General features: G+C 50.5%; 1 protein-coding gene across 1 annotated transcript in view; it reads left to right on the forward strand.

The window, feature by feature from the left end:
• The first annotated feature begins 1,942 nt into the window (after positions 1-1,942).
• BRINP2 (BMP/retinoic acid inducible neural specific 2) overlaps positions 1,943-12,662 on the forward strand; it is a 90,549-nt gene continuing 79,829 nt past the window's right edge. Inside the window, exon 1 of the mRNA XM_037035126.1 lies at positions 1,943-2,714. The gene's annotated coding sequence lies outside the window, so the exon portion shown is untranslated. The remainder of the gene's footprint in view (positions 2,715-12,662) is intronic.

Genomic DNA, 12,662 nt, shown 5'->3' on the forward strand with positions numbered 1-12,662 from the left:
CTAACAGAGAAGGGTGGGACAAATTTCTTGGAGTGCCAGAAATTATGTGGATATTGTTCACACTGACACATATATAGGCAAAAAGTCATCAAAATGTACACTTGTAGAATTTTTTAATGTACATTAAATCAGATTTTTTTATGGGGCTTAGGAATTCGTAGGAGTAGAAAGTACAGACAAGTTTTTTTCCCCCAGTTGTTTTCTTGTCTCTCAACTTCACCCCCTTTTCTTTTCCCTTAGAGACCTTGGAAAATTTAACTTTCTTTCCATTGAAATTGGTAGCAATTTGTTCAATTACTTCTTCCCTTTACTCAGTTCCTTCTCCAATTTTATGAGAGTCTCAACACTTAATGTCTTATCAAGCTCAGGGGGCCTCTGTCACTAAGAAACACAGGAATAAATGGCAGTTGGACAGCAAAAGATTTAGGCTGTCACTGGTTGAGTTGGATATTTCATCCAATAGGAGAGCTGGAGACCCTCAGGACCACCACTCGGAAACACTTTGTAGCTTAGGCAAACAAATACCTACAGGATGGAGAAGGAGGGTCAAACCTGTGTAAGATACAGAGGAGGGAATACAGGTGAAAGGGATGGGTGGGTGGGACTAAGGGTGTGTACATGAGGACTATTTCTGATTTCCCTCCATTCATTCGGAACACTGGATTCCTTGATGCTTTAAAGCTAATCCTGATTAATATTACTTTGATGTTTATTAAACCTCTGCATTCTTTTATTTTCCCAACAAAATGATCTTTTGATGTTGCTCTTCACTTAAGGAACTACATCAAACACTTCTCTCCCTTTCTGACTGTGAATTCTTTCTATATTTCTCCCACCACATGACCTTCTGTGAAACCCCCAAATTCCTTTGCCAGCTCCAAAACCCTGAGCTCTTGTCAGAAATTTAGGGTAGTATGCTACTTAGCTGGACATCATTCAGTTTTGCATCCTCATGTGGACATAAAGGATATATCTTACCCCCTTCGATTCATAGTTAACATTTTCCTCTCTCTCTCTCTCTCTCTCTCCCCCTCTCCCCGCCCCCACCCCGCCATTCACAGGCTCAGCTACGCACCTGCTTCAGGGAAACAAGGCTAGTCCTGTTCTGAATCTCTGGTCTCCCTTTAAAAACCAAATGGAGAGGCACAGTCCCTCTTCCTGACACTCACTGAAGTGAAAGGAGACGCACAGAAGGAAGACAGCACAGGCAGAACAATTCTGTCTTTTGGAGGCAGGACAGTTCCCTCCTTCGTTTCTCCCCAGAAGTTCTTCTTGCCTCTGTCCCTACTATCCTGGTTTGGGGACAGAAGGTTTCTTGATTTAGCTGTTCTAAGTCTCTAAATCTGTTTCTCTCTCTACTCTTCTGGGTTTCTCCTATCTTCCCTCTCTGTCTCTCTCTCTCTCTCTCTCTCTCTCTCTCTCTCTCTCTCACACACACACACACACACACGTGACATAAGCATTTCTCACTTGGGGGCTCTTTTCCAATTCAGTAATTCAAGACCAAGCGGCTAAAGTACACACACAAAAAAGGAATAAAACCTCAGATTAGAAGGAGAATGACTCAAATGAGTTCCTATATCTGGGAGTTCTAGTTAAGCAAACAAAATGGTCTGGGACAAATGATGATTGTAACTCGGCAAGCTAAGAAAAAAATGTAACCAGCTCCCCAGCTTCTTCCTTTCCCTCAGCCACCTACACTCTCCCACTCCCAGCCCAGACCGTATCCAAGCCCTCCGAACCCACACCGAAGTCCCTGCTGCAGGGCGGGAGGGTTAACAGAGCCGGTCCCCCCTGACCGAAGGAGACAGCGGGAAGGCTCCGAGCCCGCCCTCTGCCAGGCCGCCAGCCAATGGGCGCCTGTGGGGACTGTGGCGCCGCGTCCCATTGGCTGCCAAGCTACGTGCATAAGAAAGGGAGAGAGAGGCAAGCCTGGCAGCATTGTTATCTTAAGACACTCCTCCGGTGTCGGAGTCTGCAGGTGACACTGCTTAGGTGCGGAGCGCGGAGTCCGAGGGGGACGCGCGGCTGCAGCCGGGGCTGGAATCCGCCTGCCTCGGAAGCTGCTGGCGGCGGCTGGGGAAGCGCCTCCGCTGCGCCGGAGCACCCCGTTCTCCCTGGCCCGGGGATGGGCACCTGCCTTGCGGAGCGAGTGCAGGGACAGGTCGGCAGGCAGCCGAGCGAGCGCTGAAGCCGGAGGAACGGGCTTTGCCCATGTGCGAGGCAGTGATTTCGGGAGAGAGAGAGGGCGGGTGAGCCCCTTCAGAGTTGCAAGGAAGGCGAGATCTTGGGTTCCTCTTCGGTGGAGGGACAGGGGGACTCCCTGGTCGGGTGTTGCACTTTCCTTCCCTCTCCGCCCCGCGTGCACCCGGACCGAGCGCCGAAGCCCCACTTCGAACCTGCTTTGGGTGCCTGGGATCCCGGCTGCTCAGCGGAGAAGGCAGCCGGCTAGTGGTCTAGCAGCGGCAGCGGCGGCAAAGCGGGGAGCAGGAGAATTTGGAGAAAGACTTCCCTTCCCTCTCGCAAGCTGAAGGGGAGGCATTCGCGTTTCCCCAAATGAGAAAGAGGCACCAGAAATCATGAAGTAGAAACTTTGGAAAGCTGCCACTGGAGATGTTGCACAAAACCCTGGAATCTTTTAGGAGTCTCCTGCCAGTCGGCGGAGGTTTGGGAAGCAGCTGATACAGCCAGGAGGGCTCTTGCAAGGATCCAAGGTAACAGTGCAGGGTTGGGGTGGTTTTCCCTCTGTCCCCTGTTCCTTGTCCTTTTGGTGTGTCCCTTGGCCAGAGGATCATTTGCCCTCTAACCCTGTTGCCCTGCCACCTGGCAGTTGCAGGCAGAAGGAAGGGTCGCGTCTCATAGTTTGTTTGGTGGGGCTGAGCGATGGGTGCTTTTGGGGGTGCCGCTCTAGAGATGGCCCTGTTCCTGCTTCATGGTGTCGCATGGCTGTCACAGGGCTTGGGCACTCTGCCTGACCTATATTGCTTTTGCCTGGTTTAAGTCCTCAAAGTTGGTGCAACTCCCATTAGCTCCGGAAAACCCAATCGGGCTGCATAATCGCAGAAAATGACGGGGACTCCTGCCTGCCCCAGGCAGACTGCCTGCAGTTCATGATGTTTGAGAAGGACCCCAAAGAGCGGAGGTCATGCTGTGTGATACGGGGATGAACATAGATGCTCACATGTCCATACAGCTTCATGACATGTCTGCAGAGGCCTGTCTTTTTCTCCCAGGCACATGCAGCTAAGAAAAAAAAATTCTGAAGACTGAGCCCCATAGGTGGCAAATCGTCTCCCCAGGGTGGTGGCAGGAGCCCATTGATTGAGTTGGGGCTGGCTGCACACTGGAAGGAGGGGTGCGCTGACATTATCCAGCCATCTCCGTGATGGTCTGGATGCTCCGTCTGGCGCTGCCTGTGGTTGCGTGTGTATGCCTGTGCTCACAGCTGTATGCAGGAAGCGGGCTGCCGGCAGAACCATGCATGTGCGGCTCTCTGCCCAGACGCTGAAGTACTCCTTCCTCGTAGGAACCTGAACTTGGGAGCTGCTGTTCCAGCCCAGAGGAGTTTTCTCCTCACCAAGCAGTCGCTCTGCCTGGTACATATTTATCCAGGGTATATAGACCTAAGCCAAATGTTAACTAATAACCAAGCCAATGCACTGTAACGTGATTGATCAGACCCCTCCAGGAAGAACTATGTGTGTGTGCTCTTCCTGGCCCTGGGAGCTGGTGCCCTGAGCAGAAAGAAATGTACTGTGAAAAGGAGAGCAATTAAGACAGCCTGCTTATAGCTGGGTCATCTGGGCCTTATCCAGCAGGGACAGTGATTTGTCAGCATAGACCATCAGGAGTTGAAAAGGCATAGTGTCAGTCCAGCGTCCCCGTCCTTCTGCAGACACGGACATGTGAAAGGGACACTCTGACCATGCTCTCTCTCGAATGCATGCAATGCCAGTGTTAACCCAGCAGCTCAAGTATTTTACAGAATCCCCTGGGGGGCAGTCTGATGACATCAGGCGATAGCAGAGGGATGCTGGAGTTGGTGTCTTTTCCCTTTCGACTTCACACAGTTGTGGGTATGTTATTTGTTTAAGGCAGGACCCCCGGAGTTCCCTCTCAGCCAGAATAAGTTGCTTTGCAGCCTTGGGGGCATGACCGAGCAAAGCTCCCACCTGATCCTGGAACCTTACCGGTGTCACTGCTGCTACCTACTTTGGGGAACAATGCCCGCTTGGCTTCTGGAGGAGGGATGGGATTGGGGCCGGTGCAGGGCATGGATACCATGAGATGTTTGGGGGAAAGGGAGCACATGTCAGGCCATGCGCTTCCCTGCTAGAGGGCAGCTGCCCCCACGGGGTTTGACCGGTGGGCTGCAGCCATGGAGAGGACAGAAGCATCCCTGGCTCTGGCTTCTCCCTCCTCGGCCAAAACAGGGCCAGCTTTGGCTCCCAGAATGGGGTGATGTGTGCTGCAGTGTGGGCACCAGAGGAGGAGAGGAGGGAAGGGCTGAGGAGGGAGGGGCAAACCTCCACTGGGCCAGTCTCAAGACTGGGGAGCATCTGCTCCTCTCTGGCCCTTAAAGATCATCCTCTGGGTGCTCCTTTCTGGCCTGCTAACAGGTTGTTTACCGAGCAAGGCCAGAGGGCAAAGAACGTCCCTGCGTCATCAGCTCCTTCTGATCCCCTCTCCCCAGGCACAGGCTAGCCGCTGGGGAGCGGCACATTAAAGAGATCCCCTCCTCCCCGACAGGCTCCCAAATCCCTCCCCTGCTCACAAACAAGAGGTAATCTGGAGGGATGGAGACATTTGCGTGGGCACTTTCTGCTGACTGGGATGCTTAGTGGTGAGGTCTCCTGCTTAGTGGTTTGTTTTCCCCACTGTGCAGTGTATTTTTGGCAATTCAACTCTTTCTCTTAAATAAGACCTTGTCTACATTTTATAACGACGTCCTTTTCCAAAGGGCTGGGAGCATTGTAGGGAACTCACCTAATTAATCCTCACATGGCTTATTGTCTCATTAATCTTTGATTACCCTAAGAAATAAAGCTAGGATGATTCTAGCCTCCTTTTTGGAAAAGCAAGGGCAGAGGACCCTGGGGGTGGCAACCCAACTGCTTTTACTCAGGGCCACAGGGCAATGAAGGCAACCTGGCGGGGGCGGGGTTCCTCACTGCTAAAGCAGCCCCAGGCTCCAGGACTTCTTTTAAGGACTGGCTTAATCTGGCAACTGTGGTGTGGTTCGGTTTCTCTGTCCTCTGCTGGAACAGGAGGTTGCAGGGACAGACAGCTTCTCCTGTGGCACTGGCCTCAGGGCCCCCAGGGGCACACCTTGCCTTTGCCCTCAGTGATCTTACAGTCTGGTGAGGAAAACAGGCTTTCATCTGGGAAAAGCCAAATTGCAATCTACATTCTAAGCAGCCGTTCAATAGCAGAGATTCGTGAGGCTGACCTAATTAATCTGCAATTGATTTGTCCAGATAATGAGAGCTATCTATCAGTTGTGCAAGGAGGGATCATTTGTATTGCGCCGAGAGAGGCGGGGTGGTGGTGAGGTGGGATTTGTTGGAAAAGGGAGAAAAAGGGAAAGGACACCAGCTGGCAGAGATGCTGAGGGCAGCGCAAATTGCAAGGGCTGGATCACGTGACGGGGGCGGGGCCCGTTACCCTTTACCACTTCTCCACTTGCATCCTGGGAAGACCCTACACGTGGGTTGGTTATTTGAAGCCCATATTGGCCTAGAGGAAGCTGCTCCTCGGAGCAGAGGACGGAAATGTTGGATATCTCACTAGGCGTTGAAAATGACCTAGCCTTCCACCCACTCTCAATGAGCCTAAGTCATACACTAGGGGAAAAACAGAGCTCAAGGTCAGAGAGCTTAGCAATGCCTTATCAAAAAAAAAAACAAAACAAAACTGGATGAAGATATGGAGGGCATGCAAGCAAATTCCAAGAGGACAGAAGAAAAACCATCTCCTGTTTTAGAGGCAGACTCTCCTAAGAGAGAACTTTGCTTTTCTTCCATTTCCTGTCTCCCCACCCAAAAGTCCCTGTTGGGGTTTACTTAGAGCCGGCAAAATGCCAAAGCCCTTAGGCATTTCTCACTGAGCAGGAGATTCTCAGTCTTAAGATTCTCCAGCATGCCCATGTGCATAACCTCTTGCCTCCCTCCTCTTTTCCTTTTAATAAAACATATGCCGTAGCAGTCACAAAGGAGGAGACCACAAAAAGCAGAGGGGGTGGGGTGCTGGATTGCCTGCAGCTGTTCCACAGGTACCGTGACTGCTCCACGGAGCAGCAGAGGGGAGAGCCAGTCTGCCAGCCTGGGCAGCCCAAGGAAGGACCAAGGGCTGCAGACCACCGGGGGATGGCTGTGACCGGTCAGCCATAGTCATTTGCTCCATCAATGAGCCCAGTCTCCTGGGGGGAAGGTCAAGGGAAAGCGCAGGTCCTGGGAGAGAGCTGGTGGGGTAACCGCCCCATTCATTGGCCTTCCTGGGGTTTAAGACACCTGTTCCCCCAGCATGTCCCTGATTGCTGAGTGGCCCCGTTCCCACAGGGAGGAAGTCTCTACCAGGCACTGAAAGTGGAATGGCTTGCCTAAAGTCACATCCCATTTGCTCTCAGATCAAGGGGAAAATCCCCAAGAATCCAGTCTGTTTGATTGCTTAGTCCCAGGAGTTTGCCCCGGGGACAGGTCCTGAGGGACACTTACTTGTTCTTGAAAACCCTCCCCTCGGCCTTGTTCTGGTCTTAAGTGACCAGGCAGCTGGAGAGTGGGGCCTCCACCTTTTTTCTTTATTATTTGGGAGTATCCAGGGCCATGTTTGGAGGCCTAAGACAGAGGTCCAGCGCCCCCCCCCCCCCCCGCCGGCGGGGTTAGTGACTGTGACTAAAGCCGCTTCTCCTTAGGAGTGAAGAGGTTGTCACTCAGAGTTATGCTTCGGACTAGGGGCTGCAGAGGCAGGTCTCAGCTGATCAATTAGTATACAGTTTGATCTTGCCTGAAATCATCACTCCACCATGCAGATGGGAGTAAAGCGGAGTAACGTGAAGACAGCGGGCGTGGAATCTTTAACAGCCACGTCCATCATTCCTCTTCCTTTTACTGAAGCTCCCACGAACTGCAGATATTTGGGGAGCGGCTTGAGCAAAGGGGGTGGGCAGCCTGATACCCCACAACACTGAGCTCTAGTGGCACTGTGCTGCCAAGACACTGGCCACCAGCCCCCACGTGGAGCTTGGGCACTTGAAAGTGTGCTGTAACTGTAAAATAATGAATAATAAAATTCAATGAATTTTGAAGATATCATTTAAAAAAAAAAAAGAATATAGCCCTGACTGGTATGGTTCAGTGGGTTGAGTGCTGGACTGTGAACCAAAGTGTCACAGGTTCCATTCCCAGTCAGGGCACATGCCTGGGTTGCAGGCCAGGTCCTCAGTAGGGCCCATGTGAGAGGCAACCATACATTGATGTTTCTCTCCCTCTTTCTCCTTCCCTTCCCCTCTCTTTAAAAATAAATAAGTAAAATCTTTTGAAAAATAAATAAAAAGAAAAAATAAAAGAAAATATCTCACCAGTAATTTTTAAAAATATTGTTTCCATCTTAAAATGGTTGGATTAAATAAAATAGATCAAGATTAGTTTCATCCATCTCTTCTTACTCTTTAATGGGGGACCTGGGGAAGTTAAATCATGTATGCGGCTCAAATTATTTATCTTTTTGACAGTGCTGGTCTAGGCCCTGCAGAGGCATAAGTCAGGAGGAGCCCAGAGGCGTGGGAAGAGAGAGAGCAGTGGGAGGGATGACACCTGAAGTCCAAGGCCAAGGAGGCCACAGGTCGCTTACACTGGCTCGTACCTGAGGGACCATATCAACTCCCTGGGCCCACCCAAAGCATTCAAGGAGCATCTCATCTGTCATGTCACATGCGAACAACCAGTAGTAGGTAGGCTGACCTGGTCCCTTCATCCTAGTATTTTTGCATTTCCGCCTGACAGTCGAAATAACCAAATAAATAATCTGTAGGGCTTCACTCCAAAGTGTGAGGACACAATAGTTAGGATGAGCTGGGTGCATCTGATTTTCTAATCCCCTCTTCCCTTCTCATCCCTGCCACATTATCATCTTTCCTTCTGAAAGCTCTCCTTCAAAGCAGACATGCAGACAGCATGTGTGTATGCGGCAGAGGGGCGGGGGGCTGGGCTAGGTGGGCAGGGGTGCCAAAGACAGACATGCGACCTGTGTTCAAGGTTCTTTTGGGGGCCCATCAGCCAGCAGAATGGGGAGAAGACATCCTGATTGAATCGTATTTAACAATTACAGACTTGAACATTGCCATTCACTCATTATCATTACTCATTGCAATAAGCTCTGTCCGTAACCTGCGCTTCTCATCTTTGCCAGCATTCCACAGTTTACAAAGCACTTTACATGCTTTCTCTCAGCCGGGTCTCACAACAGCCCTGTGGAACGGTTGATGTCGCCGCTCAAAGTTTTCCGTGCTCTGTCCCCAGTGTCTCATAACCTTGTCTCCTAATCCTTCTCTCTGTGTGCACTTTGCTCAGTCTTGCTTAATCAAACTGGTCTACTTGTTGTTCCTCAATGTCACCTATGTGAAGGAGGAGTCATTGCCTCTCTGAGCCTGCATTTCATCATCTATAAAATAAAAAATAATAATACCTTGCCTTTCCAAGTGTTGTTTTCAGTGTTAAATGAGATAAAATACACACAGGGGCCAACATAGTTCCAGGTACATGGTAGGTACTCCGAAAATGTCAACCTCCTTTCTTACCCAAGGTCTTGACTTTGATATCGCCAAGATTAAAATGTCCAAAGGTGAACTCATTATGCACCAGCATAAACTGACTCCCTCCTCCAAGTTCCCAACCAAAGCCCCAAAGGCACAATTCAGAAATGTGGGTGGTCCTGGGCCCCACTTTCTCTCACATGGCCCCTCACAGGCAATCCATCCCTGGGACCTGACAAGGTTCACCTTCCAGGGGTTCCTCAAAGCCACACCCCACCCACTCTTTCATCGGGGTCTCTTCCTTCTCACCTGGACTTGCCCAGCACCTTGTCTCCCAGTTTCCTCCCTAGAAGGCTGGCCAGTCCAGCCTCCTCCGTGCAGAGAGGCTGATCTTGGTAAATCTGACCAAATGTGACTGTGCTTCCCCCTCAGCCTAACTCTCCAGTGACTCCTGTTGCTGTCCCAACGACATCCCAACTCCTCAGCGTGGCAAACAGGACGCTCCAGGGCTGCAGGCTTTTTGTGTTTTTTGCTTGCAGAACCTCCCCCCGCCCTGCTCTCTGTTTCCTGAGGGTTACTGAGCTTCAAGACTATAAAGATCATCTCCTCTGTGAAGACTTCCCTGGGACTCTGGGAGAGAATTTATCCCCTCCCCCTCTGTACTCCCACACATCTGACGTAACCCTGTTCTGCCCTGTGCTCCCCACACCGTAACGACTGCTTCCTGTGGCTGTCTCGGGCCCTCGGAGGCAGGCTGGGATCTAGGCCGCAAGACACAGTTCTCAGGACATAAGGATTCAGCACATGATTACAAGTGTGTGCCAGGGACCCTTCTTGGGCTCTAGGGGTCCAACAGTGAACGGCAGACAAAAACCCTGCCACTGAGCGGCTCAATTCTAGAGGGAAAATAGGCTGATCATCACAAGAATGATTATTCTTAATATTGCTGATTATAGCACACACTTGAATGGTACTTCTGTGCCAGGCACTGTACTGACAGGTTTTAGGTGCATTAACCAATGACTTCACTGAATGGTGCTGTAATTCCCATTGTAATGAACCCTCTGCTCGCATCCTATAGACGATGAGTTAGAGGCCCAGACAGGTAGAAGAATTTGGGAAAGGCCGCACAGCTAGGAAGCGTGTAGCTGGCATTCTAACCCGGCTTAGCCATTGAGTCCATACTGCCTATTACTACGGTATCCGGAGAAATGAACACGGGAACAAAGAAATGAATGAGAGAATTTAAGATGATTAAACTAGGGTGCGGCAGGAGAGGATGACTGAGGTGGAGATCAGGAAAGGCTTCTTCTAGGAGGAAACTTATACATTGAGGCCTGACCTGTCCACTGGGGAGGGGAGAAGTCATCCCAGGGTGTGGGGAGAGGGTCTGGGGTTTGGAGAAGAGGAACCATGCCCTTGGTGCAACCATGGCTCTCGCTGTATGACCTCTGCCCCTGACCATGGGAGGGACCAGATTTGATCCCAGGTGACCCTGGGCAGCAGCAAACTGTCTGGATGTTCCCAGACCTCTCTCCCACCAGTCCACTTGTCCCTTCAGTTCTGTGGGGCTAGGACATATCTTACGAGTCACCTGGTTTGCTCTCCACAGAGGTAGACGGTGTAGACACACACACACGCACACGCACCCACATCCCCGCTCTGGTGAACCACTGCATTTTACTCCTGTCCTGGGGAAGACACATCACTCAGGACCTTAGGGAAGGGACAGGCACAGGCACAGCAAAAAGGCTGGAGACAACTCAGAGACATGAGCAAAAGAGAAATAGAAAATAACAAGATGAGAAGTGAATGGGACTGGAGGGAAAATGGGAATTTGTTCAGGAGGGATGCACAGAAGGGGGCGCTCCTGAGGTGCTGGCTGTTCTGGTTTTGACCAGGTGGTAGTTTATGCTATAACTTTCCATATATAGCTACATAAATGGCATGTACACACACATATGCACATGTACACACATGCCACACCACGTGTATATACACAATACATATCATCTTCTCTATGAATATTTCCCATAATAAGATGAAAAAAGAAACCATTTGGATAGCAGGTAAAACAGGTAGGGTAGCTTCCTACATATTTAATATCCACCCAAAGCCTGCTCTATGATAAAAATTGTTCGTTTTCACTTAGATTATCTTTATCTAATTTTGTGAAGTAAGTGTCATTCCCGTGTGCAGACTGACCTCAAGGAAGACAAGCACACAGGAGCCGACATTCAGAGTCTGCAGGAAAGCTCTGAGAGTCAGCAAGGCGCGGACAAAAGGCCACGGACCTCTGGGTCAGACGAACTTGGGCTTCAGTCTAGTCTGGTCCCTTACTGTGTGACTTTAGATATGCGATACAACCTCTCAGAACTTCAGTGTCCCCTCTAATGAGATGGAAAGTAATCCCTTATCTTGCCCAACCATCAGGAAGATTAGAAAAAAACGATTCAGAAATTTCAGCAAAGTTAGTAATCCCTTATCTTGCCCAACCATCAGGAAGATTAGAAAAAAACGATTCAGAAATTTCAGCAAAGTTACCTGCTACACAATGGGCACTCAGGAAATGGCCGCTGATGACTTGTGTCCCCAAGTATGAAAGCTCGTAGGACACCGACCTCCACGGAGAGCAAGGACAGCGTTTAGCTGTGCTCGGAGTCAGGTAGTGGCTTCAGTCCATGCTGGTGAGGCCAGTGAATCAGGCCGTTCCCCGCCCTCGTCATCATATTCCAGGCACCACTCGAAGTGCTTTGCAGGCACAGTCTCGTTTAATCATCAAACAACCCTCTGAGGAGGGCTGTGAGCGTCTGTGGGTAGACGAGGAAATTCAAGTTCAGGGAGATTAAGTAACTGACCTGAGGTCATGTGATAGGGGGAAGGCGGAGCTCAGGGGTGAACCCAGGTTTGTCAGATCCCAGACCACACACTCTTCAATATTGGGCTTTGCACTGTGATCACTTGTGTTTAGGTCATGCTGAGGGTAGGGCACCTTTGTGGTCAAGGTCAGGGTGACTGCTCCCAGGCCAGGGCTGCCTCAGTCAGGAGTGGGCTGCAGGCACTGGGTAGACCCCGGAGGGATTTCCGGGACAGGCCAAGCAGGTTGGTGCCTGTTCCGAAATGCTGGCAGCTTCAAGCACCATGCTGCACACGCTGGGCACCCAGTATGTGTGGGCTGCGTGTTTCAAGTGCCTCGGCTTCTGAACACAGGTGTGCTCCCTTCTCAAAAGAGCAGGCTTTCAAAACAAAATCAGATTGGAGTGCCCTTGAGCTTGGAGGAAAAGTTTTCCCTGAATTACACAAGCATGTCTATTAGCAGTGGTTTTTAACCTTTTACAAAAGCAGTAGATAAATAAACCCTTACTTAGAACCCCAAGCAGATGAAAGCAAGATGCATGTCACTTCTCATTCCTCACCCACAAGTCGTCCCTGAGTCACCTTCTGGGAACCTAGAGGTTGTCCCAGACACATTGGAAACCACCATCCTCCAGAATTCCTTTAAAAAGCAAGACTTGCGGTTGATTTCAAATAACAGGTAACATGCCACACTGATTTCAAACTGAGATTCTCACCAACCGCCACACACCCGTGAAGTTCAGCGAGCCCGGGACAAATCGCTGTTGCCCCCCTTTGCTCTCAGTGGGTGAGGATGCGTGCAATTCAGTGCGTGAGAGGAAACCCCGGCTCTGTGGCCTGGGCCGTGTAGCACCAGCGGTAAAATCGTAGTCATTCCTAACAACTCCCTGTGACGTAGATATTATGATCCCCATTTTGAAGATGAGAAAAGCTAAGTGGAGAGAGGGTAAGTCAGTCATCCAAGATCTCACAGCTTGTGAGCAGGGGAGCTGGGATTCAAACCCACGCCGAGGGATGGGTGAGAGGGCCAGGGTCTCTCTCCAAGTTTCGTACTTTC

This window comes from Sturnira hondurensis, unplaced genomic scaffold (assembly GCF_014824575.4).
Source record: "Sturnira hondurensis isolate 20B ecotype Veracruz unplaced genomic scaffold, ASM1482457v3 Scaffold0022215, whole genome shotgun sequence".
NCBI lineage: Eukaryota > Metazoa > Chordata > Mammalia > Chiroptera > Phyllostomidae > Sturnira > Sturnira hondurensis.